The 16,532-nt window shown below is 37.2% G+C and overlaps 1 pseudogene; it reads right to left on the bottom strand.

Annotated features, from left to right (window-relative positions):
• Positions 1–8,281: 8,281 nt before the first annotated feature.
• On the bottom strand, positions 8,282–10,968 carry LOC128564539 (RNA-binding protein 34-like; annotated as a pseudogene).
• Between the last annotated feature and the right edge of the window lie 5,564 nt (positions 10,969–16,532).

Raw genomic sequence — 16,532 nt, 5'->3', positions numbered from 1 at the left:
ATATTTGCATATTTTGAATCAGACAAAAGCCTGATAACTAGTTCTATAGAGAACTCAAATTAGTCCACATGAAAAAAGCCAACAATCCCATATATCAATGGGCAAGGGAGATGAATAGAACCTTCTCTAAAGAAGATAGACGAATGGCTAACAAACATATGAAAAAATGTTCATCATCCCTATCTATTACAGAAATGCAAATCAAAACTATCCTGAGATACCACCTATCCCCAGCGAGAATGGCCCACATTACAAAATCTAAACTGCAGATGCTGGCGTGGATGTGGAGAGAAGGGAACACTTTTACACTGCTGGTGGGACTGCAAACCAATACAACCATTTTGGAAGGAAGTATGGAGAAACCTCAAAGCACTCAAGCTAGACTTCCCATTTGATCCTGCAATCCCATTAGTGGGCATCTACCCAGAAGGAAAAAAATTCTTTTATCATAAGGACACTTGCCCTAGACTGTTTATTGCTGCTCAATTTACAATCGCCAAAATGTGGAAAAAGCCTAAATGCCCAACAACCTAGGAATGGATTAACAAGCTGTGGTATATGTACACCATAGAATATTATTCAGCCATTAAAAACAATGGAGACTTTACATCCTTTTTATTAACTTGGATGGAAGTGGAAGACATTATTATTAGTAAAGCATCACAAGAATAGAGAAGGATTAATCCTATGTACTCAATTTTGATATGAGGACAATTAATGACAATTAAGGTCACGATGGGGGTGAGGGAAGGGGAGAGCAGTGACAGAGAAAGAAGGAGAGAGGGGTGGAGAAAGGAAGAGCAGAGAGAGGGAAGGAGGAAGGGGGTGTGGCCTTGGTGTGTGCCACACCTTTTGGGGGCAAGACACAATTGCAAGAGGGACACTGCCAAACAAATGCAATCAGTGTAATCTGATTTATTATGCCCTCAATGAATCCCCAACAATAAAAATTAAAAAAAAATTAAAAAATTAAAATAAAAAAAAGAGTATCTACACATTTATTATCCTACAATACTGTAGGTCAGAGGTTTGACATTGCTTCACCAAACTAAAACTAATATGTGTTACTTTCTGGAGGACCTATTAGATAATCCATTTCATTTTTTAATTTATATTGAGAGAAGTCAGTTCCATGTACTTCAGGGCTGAGTTCCCTATTTTCTTGTTAGATATATTCTGAGAGGTATTTCAGCTTCTAAAAGCCATTTACATTCCTTGCTTCATTACCCTCTTCTTCCATCTTCAAATCTAGCAACAGTGATACAAATTTTAATCTGTACCGTCTCTTCTTTTGTGGTTACATTTTTTTTGTTGTTAAATCATAGCTGTGTACATCAATGTAATCATGAGGTACAATGTGTTTGTTTTATATACAATTTGAAATATTTTCATCAAACTGGTTAACATAACTTCATGGCATTTTCTTAGTTATCGTGTTAAGACATTTATATTCTATATTTAGTAAACTTTGCATGTACTCTTGTAAGTTGCACCTTTCACCTTTAACTAAGATAGACTCTCACTGGATTAAAGATTTAAACTTCAGACATACAACTATAAAAATACTAGAAGAAAGTGCAGGGAAAATACTTGAAGAAATCGGCCTGTGAGAATGTTTTATGAGAAGGATCCCCCGGGCAACTGAAGCAACACCAAAAATACATTACTGAGACCTGATCAAACTAAAAAGCTTCTGCACAGCCAAGAACACAGTAAGTAAAGCAAGAAGACAGCCCTCAGAATGAGAGAAAATATTTGTGGTTGCATTTTTGACTCCTCTGCTTTCTCCTGTACTTCTAAGAGCTCATGTGAATAGATTAGGTCCACCTCGATAATACTGAAAAATCTATCTCATGATACTTACTTCATTCCTATCTGTAAAGTCTCTTTTTCCACATCAGGTAATAATTCATTAGTTCCAGTGATTAGGTTCTATACTCAGATGAAGACACACATTCTGCATAAGACAAAATGTAGGATTATTTTGGAAAACTCATCACTTTAATAATTATTTAAAGTACTTCTGCTTTGTTCTCAAGAAATTCTGCTTCTAAGAATGTAGTTAAAGAGGGAAAGTCATGCTCACAAAAAACTTTATACAAAATAGATCATCAAGACTTTATTCTTAATAGCCCAAAGCTTGAAAGATCCTAAGTTCCCATCAATAGGAAAAAAATATTGTGACATGTGATCAATCAATGAATAGCAAAACATGGATAAAACTTCAAAATATTATACTAAGTGAAAGAAATAGAATACATTTATATGTATACATATATGTGTATATATGTATGTGTGTGTACATATATATTTTAAAAGTCTCATTTTTTGTGAAATTGAAAAGTGAAGAAAAGACAAAATTAGTCTAGGGTAAAGAAAACATTAGGGAGGAGGATTATCTAGAAAAAGGCATAAATATTTTATGTATGTTCAAATTTTCATTGAACTGATTAAACGATACATTTAAGAACTAAGTATTATGGGGGCAAGACATGATTGCAAGAGGGACTTTGCCTAACAATCGCAATCAGTGTAACCTGGCTTATTGTACCCTCAATGAATCCCCAACAATAAAAAAAAATAAATAAAAAAATAAAAATAAAATAAATAAATCCCGTGTAGACCCCCCCCAAAAAAAGAACTAAGTATTTCACTGTACATACATTATACCTGGAAAACAAGAACATATATTCACCTGCACCTGAGAGCCCCTGGCTTGAGATCAAAGTTGTCTGCACCCATTCAGGTGAAGATATGGTTTCAGAGTGGAGTGCAGAGGGTAGGAGAGTATTTTTACCTCAGAACAAAAGCAGGACAGGCGCCCAGGAAGGAACGTGGAGACAGGGAGTTCCCCTCCTCCAACCACCCAATGCTATAGACACAGCTGCCTCTGCTACCAAGCATGACGCTTTTGGGATGGGCCTGTCATGGAATGACGAGTTATTGACCTGCAAGGGAATATACTCCACTGCTATTCTGCTCATTTTGCTCATTTGAAGGGAGGAAAAGTGCCCACCCCCACCTTAGAGACAGGGTGTGGCTCATTTGCCTTCACAAACAGGCAGCATTTTTGCAGCTGTCCTGACCAGGGAATCTCAGATATTGTTTCTACAGACCACTAGGTCCACAGGCAACACTATCCAGCACTCACTCAGCAGCAGCCTTGGGGAACATTGAGTCCCAGGGAGCTGTGAAACACCTGGAGCTTGGGAATTTTCCAGGCTGCTTCCAGCTGAGAGGAGAATACAGCAGACCAGAGAACCAACTAGAATGCCAGCTTCCCAATTATAACCTAAAAATATGGAGAAGTGGGAGAGGGAGTGGAGGAGGATGGGCAGAGGGAGGGTGATTGGTGGGACCACACCTATGGTGCATCTTACAAGGGTACATGTGAAACTTACTAAATATAGAATGTAAATTTCTCAACATAATAACTAAGAAAATGCCAGGAAGGCTATGTTAACCAGTGTGATGAAAACATGTCAAATGGTATGTAAAACTAGTGTATGGTGCCCCATGATTGCATTAATGTACACAGCTATGATTTAATAATAAATACAAAATAAAATAAAATAAAATAAAAATAAATAAAAACTAGAATGCCAGCTTCCTCCCAGGGAGTCCTCCCACCCCTCTCCTCTGCCAAAGGCCACAGCGACAGCCACAGCCACTACTCAGGGGCAGTGAGGATTCCACAGGAGACAATTAAATGAAGGACTTGGGAGTGACTGTCCCTTCTCTGACAGGGTTCCTATCCTGTCCATGTTTCCATGGAGGGTGCCTCTCACTCCTTTCCCATTAAAAGGACACAGCTCTCATCTGCCCCAAAGACAAAAACTAACAACTCTGCTGAGGGAAGAAAGCAGTGCTAACAGTCCTTTCCGCAGCCACCTGCCTTTTCTGGGTAAAACTGCACTCCTTGGAGATTCTCTGGGACAACTACCCCTTTCCTGCAGGAGCAGTTCAGCAGTAGTCCTCAGGCATGCTGAGAGCCAAACATACAGAGGTCCATTTCTCCACCATCTCCACTGCAGCCAGGCAAGGAAGTGAGGTGACGATCAGGCACTTTTTTGCACCCCATGGGTAAAATATACCACTTGCATTAAGAGAGGGCAGGTCTAGCAGTCTTCATATTCAGTTACCTGCCTTTACTAAGAGAAGCCTGTCTCACCTGGAGGCCAGTCTGAGAGGTAACTGGCTCCTGTGCACGTCAGCCACAGTCCACAGCCACTCTGCACACAGGGCAGAATGCACACAGTATCTGAGCTGCTGCTGCAGCCTCTGCTGTTGCTGAGCCAGGTTGGGAGCAAATTGTTAAGTCAAGCTATAAGATGCATTTGTGTACCCAAAAGTAAAGAGGCCATTGTCACCACTGAGAAAGCAAAGTGTGAGCAGCTTGTGTGCCCTAGAGCTTCTTGCCTTGGCTAATTTGTCAAGAGAGGCCAGCCCATCTAAGAAGCTTGCAATACATCCTTCCTTCTCTGGCCTGAGAATTCTTATGGACCAGGATATCACCCCATCTCTCCATATGACAGCCAGTAGCTGATTTCAGGGAGGTTTATTTGCCAGCTCAGTCTAGGTCTGGGATACCCAGAATGCAAGAATATCCAGGGACCTGGGGCTTAGGACATAGGGATTACCTAACCTATTCCACAATGTTTGGCACCTGAACAAAGTCTCCAGTGTCCCAAATTGCCAGCAATACCATAGTTGGTACTTACCTGCACAAGATAAATGCAGTGTGCCTCCTTTCTTACACTGCACAGCAGAGATACTGGCAGGTTAACTTTTTACACTGAGTAGAAGAACTGTTGTCAGGTCAACTGAAAAGCTATTTGTTTTGAGATGAAGGAAGAGGTTCCAGAAGAGAATGACCCCATACAAGTACTCTGTCAGTATAACAACCTCAAAGGTAACACTAGTTCTCCATGTTTGGAAATGTCAGGTATAGAATCCAAAATTGGATTGTAGGTAGGTTCAATTGGATCCATGAGAGAATTGAAAACCAACACAAGAAACGAACAAACAAAAAAATATAAAACCATTTAGGATATGAATGAAAAATTCATTAAAGAGATATATGTTTTTAATAAAGTATAACAGAACTTCTAGAAATGAGTCATTTAGGGAATTTCAAAATATCATGGAAAGGTTTAACAATGGACTAGAACAAACAGAAGAAAATATTTTAGAAGAAATACATCAGAAGAAAATGCCTTCAGTTTGAAGAGAGGTTTCTTAATTAACCTGACCAAAATAAAGAAAAAAAAAATCAAAGTAAGTGAAAAAAGTTTTTGAGAAATATGGGATTACGTAAAATACTCAAACTTAAAAATGCTAAGTGTTCCTGAGGTAAAAGAAAAAAAAGCAAAAGAGATGTTTTGAGGCAATAATAGAGAAAAACTTCTTGGTCTTCCTAAAGATTTATAAGTCAAGCTATAAGAAGCTCAATGAACTATTGGAATATACATTGCAAAAAGAACAACACCAAGTCACAAGTCACACAGGCATCAGACAGGTCAAAGTCAAAGTGAAGGAGAAAATCATACGAGCTATGATACAAAAGCATCCAGGAACTTACATAGGAAAACAGTGCAACAGCAGACTTCTCAGCACAAATCTCACAAGCCAGGAGAATATGGGGTCCTATCTTCAACTTCTTTATCAGAATTACTGTCATCCTAGAACTTTGTTTCCTGCAAAACTAAGTTTCATAACTGAAAAAGTAATTCCTAAATAAGCAAATGCTGAGGGGATTTGACAGCACCAGATGGCCCTTTAAGAATTGCTCAAAGTGGGCGGCGCCTGTGGCTCAGTGGGCAGGGCACCCACCCCATATACTGAGAGTGGCAGGCTGGAACTAGGCCCCGGCCAAACTACAACAAAAAAATAGCCGGGCATTGTGGCAGGAGGCCGTAGTCCTAGCTACTCAGGAGGCTGATGCAAGAGAATCACTTAAACCCTAGAGCTGGAGGTTGCTATGAGCTGTGACACCACGGCACCTTACTGAAGGTGACAAAATGAGACTCTGTCTTTAAAAAAAAAAAAGAATTGCTCAAAGAAAATTTAAACTTCAAAATGAAAGGATAAAAGCACCCCTAAAAATAATAAAAATTAAAATCCTCATAGTTTTTATAAAATAGTAACACAAGAGAGAAAACTATTAAGTAACAACAGAGTATCTGCAACAGTATCTCACATATTAATATTAACATTACATGGAAATAGTTTAAATGTCCCGCTTAAAAAATGTAGATTGGTGGAACAGATTTTTAAAAAGTACAGACCAAATATCTGCTGTTTCCAACAGACCCACATAATTCATAAAAAGTTGTATAGACTCAGGGTAAAGGGGTAGAAAAAACATTTTAAGCAAATATAAACCCACAGCAAATAAAAGTAGCTATTCTTATATCAAACAGACTTTAATCAAAAAAGTATGAAATAATAAAAATAATGTAATTACATTATATAATGATTAAGTGATCAACTAAAAAACAATGTATAAAATCCTAAATACATATTCCAGATTTGTAAAGCAAATAGCACTAGAAGAAAATACATTAATTGTTGCAGATTTTAACACTTTTCAGACATAACTAGATAGATCACTAGGGCAAAAAAGAAAAAAAAAATCAATGGAGAAACACTAAACTTAAGTAGGACTCTAAAACCAACAGCCATAACAGACGTTTTCAAACATTCTACCCTAAATTGCAGAATATACACTCTACCAATTAATACATGGAATATTTTCTAAAATAGACCATATATTAGGCCATATACCAGTTTCAACAAATTTTAGAAATCTGAAATCATATCAAGTATTTTCACAGAGCACAGTGGAATAAAACTAAAAATTAATTATGAGAAACTCTCAAAATTACACAAATATATGGAAATTAACATAATGCTGAATTATGTGTGGGTCAATGATAAAATTAAGATGGACATTTACAAAAATGCAAAATGAATAAAAATGATGACACATCAAAATATTTGGAATACAGTAAAAGTAGTGCAACAGAAAAGTTTACAGCAATAAATCCTCCCATTAAAAAAGTCAGAAAACTCACAAATTAATGCCTTAACTTTTCACGTTAAGTAACAAGTAAAACAAGAACAAACCAAACACAAAGGCAGCAGAAGACAAGAAACATCAAAGACCCGAGTGCAGTTAAATAAGATACAAAAAATCAGAGAAACAACAACAAAAAACCCCATTCTTTGAAATGATAAACAAAATACATAGATTGCTACCTAGGTGAATCAAGAAAAGAGGAGATATAATTTAAATAAGCTTAATCAGGAATGAAAAAGGATATATTATAACTGATAACATGGAAACACAAAAGATAATCCAAGAATATGAACACTTCTATGAACAGAAACTAGAAAATCAAGAAAAAAAATCGAAACATTTATGAAAATAGAAAAACTCCCAAGTTTAAATCAAGAAAACATACAATGTTCCATGGTGTACATATACCACAATTTATTAATCCATTCATGGGTTGATGGACACTTGGGTTTCTTCCATGGCTTAGCAATTATGAATTGGGCTGCATTCTGGTACAAATATCTTTGTTACAATGTGATTTTTGGTCTTCTGGATATATATCTACGTAGTAGAGGAATTGTAGGATCAAATGGCAGGTCTATTTTTAGATCCCTAAGTGTTCTCCAAACATCTTTCCAAAAGGATGGAATGTTATACAGCCTTAAAGAAAGATGGAGATTTTACCTCTTTCATGTTTACATGGATGGAGCTGGAACATATTCTTCTTAGCCAAGTATCTCAAGAATGGAAGAAAAAGTATCCAATGTACTCAGTCCTACTATGAAACCAATTTACAGCTTTCATATAAAAGCTATAACCCAATTATAGCCCAAGAAAAAGGAGAAGGGGGAGAAGGAGGGGAGAGGAGGAAAAGGATGGAAGAGGGTGGTGATACACAGTATCACTCTGATGGCAAAGCCAGTAAAGGACACAACAAATAAATGAAAACTACAGATAAATACACCTGATGAACATGGACGCAAAAGTTCTCAACCACATACTAGCAAACCAAATCCAAGACCACATAAAACAGATCATTCAACATGAGCAGGTGGGTTTCATTTCAGTCAGGCATGTAAAGATAATTAAACATTTGCAAAGAAATAAATATGATTCACCAGATAAACAGACTTCAAAACAAAAAACAAATAGTAATTTTTTTTAGCAGATGATAATACTTTTTACTAATAACTTCAGTGGGTAAAAAGGAGGTTTTAATTGCTATTTCAGTTTTCTCTGTTTCATAGTTTGTCCACTTTTCTTCTTTCTTTTCTTCTTCTTTTTCATAATAGCTTTTTCTCCAATAAGTAAACTCTTAGAATGTCTTTCTGCATTTTTGGAAGCAAAATTAAGTCCTTGCTTAAGTTTACCGACATTCTTCAAACCTGGATTTGAATTGTGTTGTTTTAATTTTTCTTTATTAACACAACACATGACTCTAAGTTTTCTTCCCATTAGTTCAGAATTGCTTAATTTCAGAGCAAGATAAACAGCATCTGTATTCTCAGAGAATGTAGCCAAACCCTTTTCAAGTACTGTAGCTTGGTCTCTTACAATCCTCACTGCCACAATACCCCTACAGTCCCAAAAATGTTTCTCAACAACAGACTGTTCAACTTTGTAAGGTAGATTCCCCATAAATACTGGTCTCTTGTCCCTAGACGAGGTCTCAGATCAAGATAAACTCCAATTCTAAATCCATCTGCAATTGGAGTCCCATTTCTTTTCAATGCTTTTGTAGCAGCACTTTTGTCCTTAAACACAACATAGGCATTAATATTTTTCAGATCAGGATGAATTTTGCGCTTTATTGCTGCCAAAGTTTTGGATAGAGTTCACTCTGCTGGAATCAGGGAACAAAACCATACAATTTCTATTTGTCCGTACTCTTTAAGAAATGATTTCAGCTTCTTTTTATTACATGTGACAGGCAAATCGCCAATTTTCTCTCTCTCTCATTCTTTAATCTCTCTTCTCCTTGATTGATCTGAATTTTCTTTCTTTGACTTACAACTGTGTTATCTGCATATCAAATACTTTCCTATCTGCAACCTTGGCACTGGATTGAGAATTTTTCTCCTTCTGCTCTTGTTTCTGGTGAATTTCTTCTTCTAAATCAGTACTTGCTCGAGCACTTCCCCTGTTTGTCAACTTTCTGTCTGCATCAGAGTGTTTCTTCACTTTTTTTTTTTTTGCAGGTTTTTGCAAAAGTTGTCTTTGAATCTGAGATGTACTTTCTTCGTCCTCATCCTGCTTCCGTTTTCTAGCTGTTTCTTTAGGCACAGGCATGTACATGGGTTTAACCAGAGGCTCAAACGAGCTGAAGAGGGATGCCAGCCGACCTGGGCTGCCTCTGGAGGAGAGTTTTTTGTAGAATAAGCTATCGTCCAACCCGAGAATCTCTGGTCAGATTTCCGCGAACACCATTGTCTGTATTCTCTCTAGTAAGGGATGCCAGAGGTTACCCACACTTTGCCACTGCCTGGCCTGCCATGCCCAGCTACATGTGCAGTGCGCTGCTCACCCCTACCTGGCACTTTTCTTTTTACTTCTCCAACAGTAATTTCAATAGATACAGGAAAACCATTCAGCAAAATTCAACATCTTTTCCTAATAAAAACCCTCAATAATTGAGGCAGAGATGTAACATACCTTAGAATAATAAAATTCATATATAACAAACCCATAGCCCACATCATATTGACTGGAGAGAAGTTGAAAACATTCCTTCATGGACTAGAAAAGATAAGGATGCCTACTGTCACCACATGGAAATCCTAGCCAGAACAACGAGGCAAGAGATATAAGTACAGGGTATCCAAAATGAATAGAAAAAGTCAAAGTGTCTCTGCTTATATGATTGCAGACCTAGATAATTCTAAAGCCACCTGCAAAGAATTCTTAAATTTGATAAAAATATTTAGTGAAATCTCAAGTTACAAAATAAACACAACATAAAATTTACAATTTCTGGACCTTAATAACAATCAAGTTAAGAATTTTATCAAGAAATGGATTGCATTTAAAATAGCTGCAAAAACCCCAAAAAACCTTGGAATGTAGGTAACCAAAAAGGTGAAAGATCTTTATAAGGAAAACTACAAAGACACCAATTAAACAAATTATAGATGACACAAACAAATGGAAAAGCAAACCACATTTATGGATGGCACAATTCAATATTGTGAAAGTGTTCATGTGGCCTAAAGTAATATACAAATTCAATGATATTCTTTTCAAAGTACCATAATTTTTTTCACAGAATTAAAAATAAAATTTCCTAAAATTCATATGGAACCAAAAAAAGACAATGAATAACTGAAGCAATTCTAAGCAAAAAGAAAAAATGTTAAGACATCATGTTACCTGACTTTAAATTACATTACGAGGTGATAGTAAAGAAAATAACACAGTACTGGTATAAAAGTAGACACATACACCAATGGAATAGAATAGAGAACCCAGAAATAAAGTGAAATACCTACCACCCCCTTATCTTCAACAAAGTAAATAAAAACGTGCAGAAAGAAAAGGACATCCTATTCAATAAATGGTACTGAGAAAATTAGCCACATGCAGAAAAAAGAAACTAGAATCTTTTCTCTCACAATAACAAAAATTAACTCAAGATTTATCAGAGACTTGAAAGTAAGACCTTAACAAAAAATATTAGAATAATGAACCTCCATAGGAGTTGCATCATGACCTGTGACCTGTGCCCGCCTCGACCTCTGGAAGAGCTGCACTGCGACCCGCAACCTGAGATCGGCACCTGCCCGGACCTCTGGAAGAGCTGCACTGTGACCTGCAACCCACGCCTACCTGGACTTCTGTAAGAGTGGCAACCCCCGGGCCTCTGCACGCTCTGACCAGGAACTCTGGGAGCCACACGACCCTATGTTTTCCATCCTGTACCCTCTCTACCACCACACCTGCCCGCTCGTGTGGCCAGGGACTCTGGTAGCTGCATGCCCTCCAGAACCCTCCCTGCCTCTGCACAGAGCCCTTCTCCTGGCCAGAGAATGCTGGAGGCTTGGGCCCACTGTGCCAAAGACACCATTCACAGAACCATGTGCACCACCCCCCGCTCTGTTGCTGGCACACTCCGGAGCTGCTCCCACAACCAGAACTCCCTGGCTGGGGCAGCCCAGAGGAGCTACACAGAGTCACTCCCTACAAAGATCCAGCAACAATAGAGTGATCCTGCTGGGGTCTAATCTTGGAGAGACACCTCCCCAACTCTGAGGATGGCCAGAGGCAAAATCAACAGAACCACTCTGGCAATATAAATAATAAGAGTAGATCAACTCCCACAAGGGAAAATGGGGCAGACACAGCACAAGATCCGATGCACAAACAAATAGCTGAGATGTCAAAAATCAAATTCAGAATCTGGATAGCAAATAAGATCCAATTAGAATTCCAAGCAGTAACCCAAAAGATGTCTCAAGAATTCAACGAATTCAAAGACCAAATGACCAAAGATTTTGACATATTGAGACAAGAAGACAAGATCTTCCTCAAAGATCTGAGAAACACAGTAGAATCCCTCAGGAACAGAGTGGAGTAAGCAGAAGAAAGGATTTCTGACATTGAAGACAAAGCTTTTGAATGCTTCCAAACTCTCAAAGAGAAGAAGAAATGGAGGGCAAAAAAAGATCACTCTCTCAGAGAGCTCTGGGATAATTTGAAGAAAACCAGTATTTGTCTTACAGGGATCCCCGAAAGCAATGGATTATCTTCGCAAGGCGCAGAGCCTCTTCTCTATGAGATTATGAAAGAGAACTTTCCAGACACGCCAAGAGATTCTGAAATTCGGATAGCAGACAGTTTCAGAACTTCAGCACGACTCAACCTGAGTAAGACATCCCCCAGACACATCATAATCAATTTCACTAAAGTTAATATGAAGGAGAAAATTCTGAAAGCAACCAGAAAACCATTACTTACAAGAGGAAGAATATTAGAATAACTGCAGGTCTCTCTGCTGAAACCTTTCAAGCTGGAAGAGGATGGTGACCAACTTTTAATCTCCTAAAACAAAATAACTTTCAACCCAGAATACTGTACCCAGCTAAACTGAGTTTAATTTATGATGGAGAAATTAAATACTTTAATGACATTCACATGTTGAAGAAATTTGCCATAACAAAACTAGCTCTCCAGGATATTCTCAGACCTATCCTCCATAAAGACCAGCATAATCCTCCATCACAATTTAAACCCACCCAGAAAATTTTGATTAAATTCCAACTTCCACAGTCACAAAAGGATCAAAAATGTCCACTGGACTCTTGAAAGGCTTATCAATATTCTCAATTAATGTGAATGGTTTAAATTGTCCTCTAAAGAGGCACAGGTTGGCTGACTGGATACAAAAACTCAAGCCAGATATCTGCTGCATACAAAAATCCCATCTTATATTAAAAGACAAATATAGACTCAAGGTGAAGGGATGGTCATCTATACTCTAGGCAAATAGAAAGCAGAAAAAAGCAGGTGTTGCAATCCTATTCACAGATGCAATAGGCTTTAAACCAACCAAAATAAGAAGGATAAGGATAGACACTTTATATTTGTTAAAGGTAATACTCAATATGATGAGATTTCAATTATTAATATTTATGCACCCAACCAGAATGCACCTCAATTTATAAGAGAAACTCTAACAGACATGAGCAACTCGATTTCTTCAGTTTCATAGTAGTTGGGGGTTTTAACATCCCTTTAGCAGTGCTGGATAGATCCTCCAAAAATAAGCTAAGCGAAGAAATTTTAGATTTAAACTTAACTGTTCAACATATGGACTTAACAGACATCTACAGACCATTTCATCCCAACAAAACTGAATACACATTCTTCTCATCATCCCATGGAATATGCTCCAAAATCGACCACATCCTACGCCACAAATCTAACTTCAGCAAATTTAAAAAAATAGAAATTATTCCTTGCGTCTTCTCAGACCATCATGGAATAAAAGTTGAACTCAATAACAACAGGAATCTGCATACACACACAAAAACATGGAAGCTAAACAACCTTATGCTGAAGGATACATGAGTTATAGATGAGATTAAGAAGGAAATCACCAAATTTTTGGAACAAAACAACAATGAAGACACAAATTATCAGAACCTCTCGGATACTGCAAAGGCAGTCCTAAGAGGGAAATTTATAGCACTGCAAGCCTTCCTCAAGAAAACAGAAAGAGAGGAAGTTAATAACTTAATAGGACATTTCAAGCAACTGGAGAAGGAAGAACATTCCAACCCCAAATCCAGCAGAAGAAAAGAAATAGCCAAAATCATAGCATAATTAAATGAAATTGAAAACAAAATAATTATATAACAGATCAATAAATCCAAAAGTTGGTTTTTGGAAAAGATCAATAAAACAGCTAAACCTTTGGCCAAACTAAACAGGAAAAAAAAGAGTAAAATCTCTAATTTCATCAATCAGAAATGGTAAAGATGAAATAACAACAGACCCCTCAGAACACACAGGGTCAGAAGAGATCAAACTTTCAATCTTCGCAGATGACATGATCGTATATCTGGAAAACACTAGGGATTCTACTACAAAACTTCTAGAAGTGATCAAAGAATGCAGGAATGTCTCAGGCTACAAAATCAACACCCATAAATCTGTAGCCTTTCTATATACCAACAATAGCCAAGCTGAAAAAACAGGGTTTTTTTTAGTTCCTTTCACAGTAGTGCCAAAGAAGATGAAATATTTGGGAATTTATCTAACAAAGGATGTGAAAGATCTCTATAAAGAGAACTATGTAATTTTCAGAAAAGAAATAGCTGAAGATATTAACAAATGGAAAAACATACAATGCTCATGGCTGGGCAGAATCAACATTGTTAAAATGTCTATACTACCCAAAGCAATATATAATTTTAATGCAATTCCTATTAAAACTCCAAGTCATATTTTAAAGATCTTGAAAAAATAATACTTCGTTTTATATGGAATCACAAAAGATCTCAAATAGCCAAAACATTATTCAGAAATAAAAACAAAGTAGGAGGAATCATGCTACCAGACCTGAGACTGTACTATAAATCGATAGTGATGAAAACAGCATGGTACTGGCACAAAAACAGAGAAATAGATGTCTAGAACAGAATAGAGAACCAAGAGATGAATCCAGCTACTTACCGTTATTTGATCTTTGACAAGCCAATTAAAAACATTCAGTGGGGAAAAGATTCCCTGTTTAAGAAATGGTGCTGGGTGAATTGGCTGGTGATCTGTTAAAGACTGAAACTGGACCCACACCTTTCACCATTAACTAATATAGACTCTCACTGGATTAAAGATTTAAACTTAAGACATGAAACTATAAAAATACTTGAAGAAAGTGCAGGGAAAACTCTTGAAGGAATTAGCCTGGGTGAATATTTTATGAGGAGGACTCCCCAGGCAATTGAAGCAGTATCAAATTACACTACTGGGACCTCATCAAACTAAAAAACTCTGCACAGCCAAGAACATAGTAAGTAAAGCAAGCATACAGCCCTCAGAATGGGAGAAAATATTTGCAGGTTATACCTCCGATAAAGGTTTAATAACCAGAATCCACAGAGAACTCAAACATACTAGCAAGAAAAGAACAAGCGATCCCATCTCAGGGTGGGCAAAGAACTTGAAGAGAAACTTCTCTAAAGAAGACAGAATTAGGGCTTTCATATGAAAGCTATAACCCAGTTACAACCTAAGAATAGGGGGAAGGGGGAAAGGGAGGGGAGGGAGAGAGGAGGTGGGTAAAGGGAAGGGGATTGGTGGGATTACACCAGCGGTGCATCTTATAAGGGTATATGTGAAACTTGGTAAATGTGGAATGTAAGTGTCTTGGTACAGTAACTGAGAGAATGCCAGGAATGTTATGTTAACCAGTGTGATGAAAGTGTGTCAAATGGTCTGTGAAGCTAGTGAATGATGCCCCATGATCATATCAATGTACACAGCTATGATTTAATAATAAAAAAAAGAAGACAGATGCATGATTTACAAAACATGAAAAAAACTCTCATCCGTAATCATCAGAGAAATGCAAATCAAAACTATTTGAGATATCACCTAACCCCAGTAAGAGTAGCCCACATAACAAAATCCCAAAACCAGAGATATTGGCATGGATGTGGAGAAAAGGGCACCCTTCTACACTGCTGGTGTGAATGCACACTAATAGGTTCCTTTTAGAAGGATGTTTGGAGAATACTTAGAGATCTAAAAATAGACCTGCCATTCGATCCTACAATTTTTTTACTAGGTATGTACCCAGAAGACCAAAATTCACAATATAACAAAGACATCTGTACCAGAATGTTTACTGTAGCCCAATTCATAATTACTAAGTCATGGAAGAAGCCCAAGTGCCCACTGACCCACGAATGGACTAGCAAATTGTAAGTAAAGTATACCATGGAATATAATTCAGCCTTAAAGAAAGATGGAGACTTTACTTCTTTCATGTTTACATGGATGGAGCTAGAACATATTTTTTTTTTAGCAAAGTATCTCAAGAATGGTAGAAAAAGTATACAATGTACTCAGCCCTAGTATGAAGCTAATTTATAGCTTTCATATGAAGGCTATAACCCAGCTATAGCACAAGAATATGGAGAAATTGCCAAGGGAGGGAAGGGAAGGGGGAGGTTACGGTGGAGGAATGGTAATGGGTGGGGCCACACCTACGGTGCATCTTAGAATGGGTACAGGAGAAACCTACTAAATGCAGAATACAAATGTCTATATATAATAACTAAGAATATGCCATAAAGGCTATGTTTAACAATTTGATGAGAATATTTCAGATTGTATATGAAACCAGCACATTGTACCCCTTGATTGCACTAATGTACACAGCTATGATTTAACAATAAAAAATATATATATTAGAATAAAACCAAGGAAAACTACCCTTGATAGTAATAAATAGTTTACATCTAAGACACCAAAAATAAACACAACAAAAATAAATAATAGAACTTAATTAAAGTAAAAACTTCTGCAGAGCAAAAGAAATAATCAACAGAGTAAACAGTTAACCTATGGAATAGGAGAATATATTTGAAAGCTATACATCTGACAAATAACTTATCCCCAGAATTGACAAGCAACTTAAACAAACCGTCAGTAAAAAACAAATATCCCCATTTGAAAGTGGATGAAAGACATATACAGGCGTTTTTCAAAAGAATATAAGCAAATGGATAAGAAACATATGAAAAAATGCTCAACATCACTAATCATGAGAGAAATACAAATTAAAATCACAATAAGACACCCTGTTACTCCTGTCAGTATGGCCATTACTAAAAAGTCATAAAACAGTAGACTCTTGTGCAGATGTGGTGAAAAGGGAATGCATATACACTATTGGAGGGAATGCTTATATTTTGGTGGGAATGTAAATAGTCCAACCTCTGTGGGAAATCAGTATCAGGATTTCTCACTT

The sequence above is a fragment of the Nycticebus coucang genome, chromosome 14 (genome assembly GCF_027406575.1).
Source record: "Nycticebus coucang isolate mNycCou1 chromosome 14, mNycCou1.pri, whole genome shotgun sequence".
In the NCBI taxonomy this organism is placed as follows: Eukaryota; Metazoa; Chordata; class Mammalia; order Primates; family Lorisidae; genus Nycticebus; species Nycticebus coucang.
Note: the sequence above shows the minus strand (reverse complement) of the source record. Positions and strands in the feature narration are given on the sequence as shown.